Source organism: Seriola lalandi, unplaced genomic scaffold (assembly GCF_002814215.2).
Source record: "Seriola lalandi dorsalis isolate HSWRI2012SDOR001 ecotype SW California unplaced genomic scaffold, Sedor1 jcf7180002054672, whole genome shotgun sequence".
NCBI classification, from domain to species: domain Eukaryota; kingdom Metazoa; phylum Chordata; class Actinopteri; order Carangiformes; family Carangidae; genus Seriola; species Seriola lalandi.
The window spans coordinates 321,493-331,877 of NW_019525225.1; the positions used below are offsets into that span (position 1 = coordinate 321,493).

A 10,385-nucleotide genomic window follows, 5' to 3' on the forward strand; every position below is an offset into this window, starting at 1 on the left:
ACTAGACCTTTTTGTTTTTTTGGTTGGCCCCGTTTGTAGTTTGTAGAATAATGGCGTGACTGTGTTAACCACTGAGATCAAAGGTTGCAGTCATAATTTTTAGCATCAGTACAGTCAAAGTAGGAAAAGCAGGTGTAAATAATCAAATTCCAGGGTCCCTGTATCGTTCGCACTGTCTTACTGGGAATACAACAGGGCCATAATTAATGTTAATTATGTAACACCTGTGCTTTTCCTATTATGAGTCAAAATTAAAATGTCTTCTGTGCAAAAGGCCTACTGTGCACAACTCAAAGGGATCAAAGTCATATATGTATGTATGTATGGGAGTTAGTGGCTGACTGTTCAGTATTTATTTACATAAAAGATTATGTAACAGTACACACAGGTAAAAAGATAGACAAATAAAAATACAGATACATCAGGTACCTTCCCACACCTCTTTTCTCACAAAGTCCCTTCCCTCAAAAATGATCACTTTCATTCACCACTCATTATCTCTGGGCTATTTCTTCCACTTAGCTACTTACCTGATGACAGCTTTTTGAAAAATAGTCTGCAGAAGATGAAAGATCCGAATGCATACCTCTGAAATTGCACCTGATTGCTACAGTATGTATGTTTGCATGCTAAACACATGATGGGAAATGGAGGAGTTAAGAAGAGCATCTGTCTCGCCTAATAGGAACAGATAATATGTATTCTGGACTTCCACCACACTCAGTTCCTTTAATAAATGCCAGACATGTGAGCTGCAGTTAGTGAGGGTCATTACAGAGCCATTACTTGACACAGTGTAGTCGACGCTGTGGTAGTGATAATAACTGCTGAAATTAAAGTGTCACCACAGATGAAGCTGGAGTGATATGTTGTGATTAATTAACGTCAAGATGACCCTTTGCCATTAAAGCGATAATTGGAGATAAATATCTTCCCATTAATGGCAGAGTTTCAATTTTAAAGTCCCAGCACCATTTTTTCCCCATAACAATACATATTCATAATTGAGGAGAAGAGTTAGCAGAGCAAAAACTTCTTCTTATTCTACTGTGATACAGTGAGAAATATCCTGGAATCTATCAACTGCAAATGATGAACCTATCGTGGTAATGATGATTGACTGCAAGTATCATAAATTTCATAAATATAATTTTTTTGTTTAATCTTGATGTTTTTTTACCTCAGAAATCTGTGTATGTTCTTGTGAATGTGCAGCGCATTTGAAAATGTAGCTGCATATTAATTCATATGAATGTCATATAGTATAAAGAGAGCCTGTCTTTTTATTTACTGTACATACAAAAACCAATTACTGTGTTTATAACATAATTATCTCCACCATGGAGGTTATGATTTCACCCCATTCTGTGTGTTTGTTTGTCATCTTTGATTACACAAAAAGTCTTAAAATCGATTTGTACTGAACTTGGAAGAGGGATGGAGCATGTGCCATGAAAGAATCCATTAAATTTTGGGGCAGATCCGGATCATTTTCCATGAATTTGAATTTTGTTTCTCTTAAGTCTGGTCTATGTTATTTGACATTGGCCTTGGTGGAAGTCTGCACTCTCTGAGTGCCCCTTCTAGTTGAACATGAGGTCAATGTGCTGCTTACTTAGTCTTGATAATTGAGATAAAATTCTTCTCCAGACATGTTTAAAACTATGTAAGAATACTCTGCTATGATTAATATTTTGTTCAACATGGTTTTCCCACCTAACAAAAGACAAAAAAATGAAAAATTGGGGCATCTACGCTTACTTCTTCATTGAGAAATTCTAGATCACGCCTTATGCCCCGCCCACCACTGCTGTTCACGCTAGGTTGACAGGTGAAAGAGCAGTGAGTATCAAGATAGTTAGAGGAGGAAACATCAGAGCGGTTCAGCCACATGTTTCAGCCTCAGTCAGACACAGACTGAGGAGTTTGGTGAAGAGTGAGGAGTTTGTTGTGCACCAGAATTGGCAGCTAGAGGACATATCAGAGCGGTAAGACTAGTCATTTGTTCATGTTGTTTGTTAGCTTGTAACTGGAAGTGGCTAACTCAGTAGCTTTGCAAACCCATGCTTTCTGTACTGACAAGGTTTCAGTGACCAGTGAAAGAACAGTACAAATCAATCAGACCTAGACTCAGATAAGTAGTGTGTTGTGCACTAAAATTGGTGACTGGCAGACATATAAGAATGGTTAGCGTGGTTAGCATCTTTTATTTGTTTATTGTTGTTTGTTAGCTTGAAACTGGCAGTGGCTGACACAGTGTTAGTGGTTGTATTAACGCAAACTCTCGCTCTCTGTACTGACAAGGTTTCCAGTTTATTTTGCCCTGATCCCCCTGTTCCTGCAAATTGGCAGGATTGGTTCCTTAGTTATATGGTATATGAACCCCAGGCTGCCTGTCATTGGTTGACTGCAGTTCCAAGGTGGAAATAAGCAGTCATGGCGTTGACTGCTTATCTCGGTCATGATACATCTTGTTTTATATTTAAAAAAACATTATATGGACATGTTAACAAGGTTAAAAACTTGATTTTCATCGGAATTGAAGGGTTGCACTTCAGTACAATGTGCAGTAACACATTTGGATGTTTATACTGCAAACCCATCAGCCTATCAGTGGCAGAGATATGTGTTGTTCCAGGTCCCTCTTTGTACTCTAACTTTTAGATATAAGCGGCCACAATGTCCTAACTGACATTCAGAATCCATTAGTAGTTGTGCTCTGTTGACTTGATAGTGTTTAAACTGCTGGATGGTCAGCAATGGCGAGGGGACATCAGTGTGTTCTTGTCTTGGCACCACAGGGGATTTCTCAAGACTTAAAATGAGACTCAAACATGGATCGATTGTTCTTTAGTGCCAAGAAGCTTGCAATTCATCTTAAAACCACTTGATGGCACTGTAGCCCCTTTTAAGTGGAAAGCTGTGTCTTATTTGTGGCCAAGGTGCGCTCATAGTTCAGTCATGTATAAATGCTAATGAAATACAATGACATTTCCTGATCCAGTGAATGTATCTGAAACAAGCCAGCATGAATATAGATGACATCAATACTGCTACTCAAAGGTTCATAAGGCTCATCAAATCACTCCTCTCATCACTAAGAGGAAGCTGTTGCTGTGCGATCATTTCAGGCGATTATTTGTAAAAGAAAAGCAATCTAATTTGTGTGAGGGATATCATTATTTGTTTAGTTGTTGTTTATGTGCAGGGGACCATGGTAAAAAGGAGCAGAGTGTGTCATTATAGTGCAACAGGAGGGATGCCACTTTAAATTGCTCCTGCAGGATACAGTAACTGTAAAAGCAAAAGTTATAGAAGCCAAGGTTTCATTTGCACTGATGGAACAAACATCAGGGTTGAATAACCCAGCTTATTAAATACACAGTGTGCGCGTCAAGAGGTAATGAAGATGGAATGAGAATAAAAAAAGAGGCGCAGTAATGGAAGGACAAGAGGATGTACACCCTCCACCTCTTACTAACGACTTCCATTAATGCAAGACTATGTGTATTCATTTACACAAGATTAAGATGTCAAAATTCGTCTGTTTTTAAAGCAAACATTTTATCCTTTAAAGCACATCTTTATATGAATCATGGAATAATGTGCTTTTCCTTTCATGAATGCAATCATGTTTTATAATAGAGGGAGTTAGTTTTATCTAAAGATGGATGTCTAATTTTCGAGCTCTTCATAGGTCCCACTGCTCTCAGGTAATAGCGTCCTTTGAAGACAGAAGATTAATGTTGTGATACAGCACACATGTACAAAGCTGCAAAACATTACTACTGTGGATAACTAATTATACTTATCTGTAACAAGGGATCAAGATTCACTGAGGTGATTTCTGTTTAGACTCTGCATATGCTTTGTGCTCGCAGAGAACATTATTTCTCCTCCAGCAGAGGAATAAGGAATAACAAGGAATAACAAGCACATGTTCCAGGGTATAGTGGCCATTCTTATCATCAGTTGCTAAAATGAAATCAAGTAGCTAAGTGCCTCTGTTACCAGGGACACCCGTTATTTTAACACAAATTGACCCAAAATCTAAGACAGACAAACAAACAAGAGGCACATGCATGGACTTTATGATTCCACAGTTATATATAGAGAGACAGAAAAAAAAAAAAGTGTTTTGATCAGTGATTAGCACCAACCATCTTCTGCTACTGGTTAATGTGTATTGTGTGTCAAGATGATTCATTTCAGTGAGAATGTCTATCTGCATGTTTCTCTTCCGTCTTCTCTGGCTCCCCTTGTCACGTATCAGAGCTTGGGGCGACAATCTGTTGATTATGGTGCAGGTGTGTGTTTGTTTCAGGCGTTATCCTGGCATGTGAATACTGCAGTGACCTCCATCTACCTCCTTCATGCATTAGAAATAAATTTGACATTACCCTTTTCACGCCTCCTCTCAACTCCCTTCCACCACTCGCTTCAGCTGCCTCCCCTCCCATTTCCAGTTTATACTCTTCCCATCTTCTAAGCAAAGCAGTTGTTTTTTTTTGTGCCGAGGTTTTAGGAGTGCAGATCGAAACGTTTTTTCTTGAAAAGTATGAGTATAAGTATGAGGAAGAAAGTTGTCTCAAACTACTGTGTCAGCAACATCACCTTTCCTCTCCTCCAAACCTCGTCCTCTTCTCTCATCTATCACTCAAGGTAACATCAAAGCCTAATCACTGGGAGACTTCGCTATAGTTACACATCCTGTCCAGGCAAAGGAACTCTATCAGGACTTTAGCTCACATGTATGTTTACACACACACACACACACACACACACACACACACACACACACACAGACCTCCTCCAGCTTTGCATACATGTATCTCAAACGCTGTCCCTCACTCCCTCGCTGAACCCCCCCACCCCCTCCCTCAGTGTGTTCGCGAGTAAGCATCGGAGTCGAAAACTAACACACCCTGACGTGTAACCCCTGACAGGTGAGAAACAGACACGTCATTTCAGAGACTCTGCAGTGAGAACTTGCCCACAGCACCTGTGACTAAAGCAGATGGAGGCTAAAGCCGAGGAAAGGGGACGATGGAGATGATGTGCCTGATTAAAGAGAACACAGAGAAGAAAATTATGATGTTTAAAACCACTTTGAAGCCTCAAACTGGTAAATAATTGATGTGCTCAAGAAGACTCAAGGAATGGCTGCAGCTCCTACACCTGCGGCTCAATGCTTAAATATTCATTTCCTGCCATAGTCCCAAACACTTGAGTGCGCGTATAGCTTATAAGAGTGAGCGCACGTGTGTTAAAGATGCACATTGAATTACAGAAATGTGTGTACCAAGAGATGCTCCTCACAAACTGCTGTTTTCAAGTGCAAGCAGGAAGAGAAGAGTTGGGAAGATAAGAGAATTCAGGAGTTATTTTCTCCTTAACTCAAACATCCTCAAACCTCCCTCGTCAGCGGACAACGTAGCCGAGAAGAAGCAAAAGCCCTCCCTGCTTTTCATCCGCTCCTTTACTATTCTTTCATCCCCACGCTGCTCATAATGGTCCTGAGATTAGTGCTGGATGTGTTAACTAAACTTCTCATTTGGCAGAGAGGGAGGGGGAGTTTGAGAGAATTACTGCAGGAAAAAAAATGAAAAGAGAGAATTTTCAATGCGGATGTTTAGAAGATGAAAGGGGAGCTAATTCCGAGAGGAATTTCAACAGCGTTTTAGTTTTAACTAAACTAATAAGTATGTCATAGTACACAATTGCAAACATTCAGAAAACAGACGCATTTTGATTAGCGCGTGTTCCCACTCGACCCTGGCCAAACAAGTGCTTTAAAGTTTTGATACTTACAGACAATATATTCAAAATCAATTCAGTTCGCTGTTCAGTGATTGGCAATCTACAGCACGTGAGATAGCACAAATCATCCTGACACAGTCCATGCAGTTCAGAGTCACTAGTTTAGCTCACACAGTGTTCGCAAGTACACACACTTTTTCACTATACTTCTCCATCCTTCATCAGCCTGCTGATTAATCATTGTATCTGACTGCTCATTAGACCATCTCTTTTAAAACTGCTTGACCTTGTATTGACTTTTTTTCCTTCTCTCCTCTCTTCATTTTATATTTCTGTCCATTTCTTTCTCCGATTTGCCTCTCCTCTCCGTATCTTCATTTCCTAGGCAGCGTATGTTCCAGACAGTCCTTCAGGGGCTTTTCTCTTTGGTCAACCAGAGTACAGATATTTCAGCACCTTGATTTCAGAGTAATTACACAAGGATAAATGATGACTCTCCCCGAATGCATTTCTCCCCTCTTTCTGTCAACCCATCAGGAACAGGACCTGGGGCACAGCAATCACTCACTACTACTCAGCAGGAGGGAGTTTGAATCTCCCAAAAGTTTACACGTAAAGACAAAAAGACTTTTTTCCCTTGATTTCAGAGTAATTACATAAGAATAACTCTCCCTGAGTGCGTTCCCCCTTCTTTGTGTCAGGCTGACAGGAACGGGACCTGGGGCACAGCAATCACTTGCTGCTGCTCTGCAGGAGAGACTTACAATCTTTCAAAAGTTTACATGTTATAGTTTTTTTTCTTGGAGTTTAACTTTTTGAATCTTTATTTACACAGGGGCTTTGGTTGAGCATGCATGCTATTTTTCAGCACCATACTGTGTCACATTCATATAGCTATATAGATTCCCACCAGGGAGTTGCCCAGGGCAACTGCATTCTGCTGTTTGCCACTGGGCAGCTCTGCTGGAACAACTGGGGATTGCTCATAGGAACTTCAGTAATGGCTATAGAGGGACAGCTCATTTACACCTGACCCAGATTTTCTCACCTGCTCCTCAGTTTCAGTTCATTTCTAAGGTTCTCTATAAAATGAGGTTAAACTTTCTTAAACATGTATTGTCTGTGTGTGTACAACCAGTGAATATTAACTGAAGGGGTTTTATGCCGGTCCTACTTGAGATTGCCTTTTTGTGATTCCTGTCACCTTTACAGAGTGCCTTTGTTCTTGAAGGCCAAGGGCTATGTGAAGTATATCAGTGAAGAGCATCAAAATCCAACTTGATCTTATGTTTGATACCCAGCAGGTTAACAATAACAACTTGAGATTCTGGACAGGTATAGGGCATCTCAGAGTGATGTATTTGGTCCATGCAAGGAAAAAAAGAGTGTCCTGTGAGAACTTGCAATGAATGAAAACAACAACAACAACAAAAAAACCAAAAACAAATAACAGGCTTTGACTTTCTAACATCTCCTTTAAGGGACACATCCAAGCTCAACGGGGTAGAGGCCCACTGCTGCCCCAGCAGAAGGCCTCACACCAGGGCCTTGATTTAATCATGGCCCAGCAAGGGGAGAGGCCAAGCAGGCAACAAAGCTGCCCTCCAGCCTTCCATCCTCCTGCCATCAATGCTCCCTGTAGGTTGACCCAGGAGAGGCCATCCCTCACCCTCCACCCTCCACCCGGGCTGTTTGAAGATGAGAGGAACTGTGTGTGCGGGGAGGGACAGCCAAGAGGAGGAGAGGCAGATGAAACCCTGGTTGTTCTCTTTGAACTGCTAATCACGGTGTTTAAAGCTGACCTCGCTTCCTGTCTCTCTTTCTGTGTTTGGCTCATTAAAATACGCACCCCGATAAAAGGTCCAGACGGGAATTCACCATGAACTACAATTCCTACCTCAGTTTCAGTTAAATCCGTACACCTCAAAGATAAAATAATAAACAAACAGGTTAGAACTGCACATGAGTCCAACAGAAGATATTTAATAATCCACCACATTACTTTACCATTTCATCAATATAAATAAGGATGGAATGCAGCTGCTCCCTGGTTGACAATGAAATCAGGGGTTTTAAAATGGCCCTGTAGACACCTGGCAATAAAATCTGTCTTGCATGATGTCAAGTGGCTCTAAATGCAAACCCTATTGTGGGTGCACTGGGGCTAGTTTACTTTATCAATAGTCAAGGTGGTCAGGGACATTTGTGACCACACATGTAGTGTGAGCAAAAGTGCCTCATTGACTTCACTGACAGAAAGCCAACTGAACTTAATAATAAATAATCAAAAATGCCAAAAATGTATTGGGACATGTATCATATGTATCATATAACCACTGAAATCTTTTTCTATAATGGTACAAAAACAAATGTGTATGTTTTTTTCTTCTTAGCAATTTGTTGAGTGAAATTTATGTAAAATCTGTATGATGTCTCACACATTGGGCTATATCTAAATATTTGTCCACACTAGTATTTTTTTGGCTGGACCGCATCAGTGGGGCCGGCCCAACAATCTGGAATGTCACTGACTGAGTGACTGACAGACTGATGATATTTCCACTACTAGTCAGCGGAGTGACGAGCCGCAGTCTACCGAGCTGCTCTGGTTTCCTGGCTGCATGGGAACTGCAGTGAAGTGGAGGAGCACTTCCAATACACTGAACCTCATCTCCATTACAGCAAATAAACTACTTTCTTTGCATGTATGATTATTACTAAAGGAGGCAGAGGAATAACCTAACATAAGGCACACCGAGCAAAGAGAGCAGGAGAAAGGGAAGTAGAGGGAGAATTCATGAATGACGAGGCTTCGTACTAACAGGTATGACCAACTCTACATATCAAACAGGAAGTTAGACATAAAGACGTGCCTCGAATAAAAGTCTCTTCTTGGAAGTAAATAAAGGCTAAAATATTGTGGATTCCAAACGACAAGTAAAATTGCGATCACAGAGACAGTTAGTGACAACACGTCTTGCGTCACTTCCAATAGGTTTCCTCATCCATACTAAAATTGCGAGGCTGTATTCCGCCAGACTGGAAAGTGTTTTTGAAAGTCAAAACAGGGTGAAAAAAAAGTGTTTTCAGATTTAGCTGGCTTAGTGTGGACGTGGTCTGAGTTGCATTCTAATGTGAGGCGTGAACTGCAGAGCATGTTTATTAGATCTTGATCCAGTTTGGATACATTTCCACAGACGGCATTAGGTCTGAAAAAAATGGATAAGGAAGGGTGGAGCATGGAAGGTGGACATGATGAGACGGAGGAGAGTAGGGTAGCAGGGGAACAATCAATCATCACTCCTGTTGGTTTATATTGACTCTGCAGTCCCACTGGGCTACCACGGTCAATGTGCTTTCAGGCATTTTGTGTGGGTCGATGAAGGAGCGTGCCTGGCTTAACACACACCTTTTATAGGGATACGTGCATGTGTATTTGTGTAATATATTTGATGTTTTTATACAGTAAGTATTGACAGTTTTTTATGAATGTATATCATGTGGAAAGTGTGGCTATTAGTGTCAAGTATAAGTGAATATATATGTTTTAGAAATTACAACACATACATTTAAAGTATCAACATAACCACGCCACAGTGAAGCCACAAGGCATCAGACTTTGCCACTTGCTGAGGTAGTTGACCTTGCTACCAAGCTGCACTGTGCCCAGTGGCAGCCTCCCAAGAACCAACAGTATCAGTTGGCTTTGGCCCATCGACTGTGCTTGGCATTCATTGTATCATATAAATGAGTGATGAAAAAAACCATCTACAACACACCGTACAAATATCTCTGTAACCTGTTAGCCTACACTGATTTTAATCAACAATAGCTCAGTCAGTTTGAACTACAACAATTGCAAATATTCAAATGAGTGTCTCCAACAGTTAATTGGATGTCAGCAGATTTAATAGAAAGGACCTTTATATTTGGTGGTGACAAATACTTTGCTTAAATGAATCAACAACAATGGACATTGTTTTTTTGTTGGTATTCACAGTTGTTATATTTTGGTAAGTAATGGGTGGGTAATACGAACATAATATTTTATCAAGGTATGTAAATTATTATTGTGATATGGATATATTATGTGATATGATCATTTATTCTGGAAATTAAATCGAGAAACCATTTGTAATTAAAATAAACAATGTCAGTGTTTGTTGTTGGGCAGTCCAATGAATGAAATATCGTCAATATCAATATAATTTAATTTAAATTCATGCATACAACAAACTTCTATTGTATCATGGTATATATAAATGGTATATAGAAATTAATGTCATTTTTTAGTTGCCAACATTAGATTTTTTTTTTTATTGGCTGGAACAAAACAGCGGTTCTCTGCTTTGATTTTCAATATACTGCATTATGTTGTTTTGAGTGTTTTAGCACAAAATGTAAAATTTCTATCAGACGTCCGAGCTGCAGCGAAGTAAAGTCTTACAAGGAGCTTGAGTGCTTCTCCAATAGAGTTGGGAGCAGGGTAAACAGGGTAAACAGAAAGAAAGAGAAAGAAATGAATAGATACTCTAAATAGAAACCACAGAAGGAAGAAAGCTTGAGTTTAGGAGAGTAATGTAGAAAGAGGGAGGAGTCTTAAGACAGTTTGATTAAATGAAGAG

The 10,385-nt window shown here is 40.0% G+C and overlaps 1 long non-coding RNA gene across 1 annotated transcript; it reads left to right on the plus strand.

Moving 5' to 3' along the window:
• The first annotated feature begins 1,820 nt into the window (after nt 1-1,820).
• LOC147818240 (uncharacterized) lies at nt 1,821-8,060 on the plus strand. The gene is made up of 2 exons (XR_015438166.1): nt 1,821-1,988; nt 7,242-8,060. It is a non-coding gene; the product is annotated as an uncharacterized LOC147818240 (long non-coding RNA).
• Nucleotides 8,061-10,385: the final 2,325 nt, after the last annotated feature.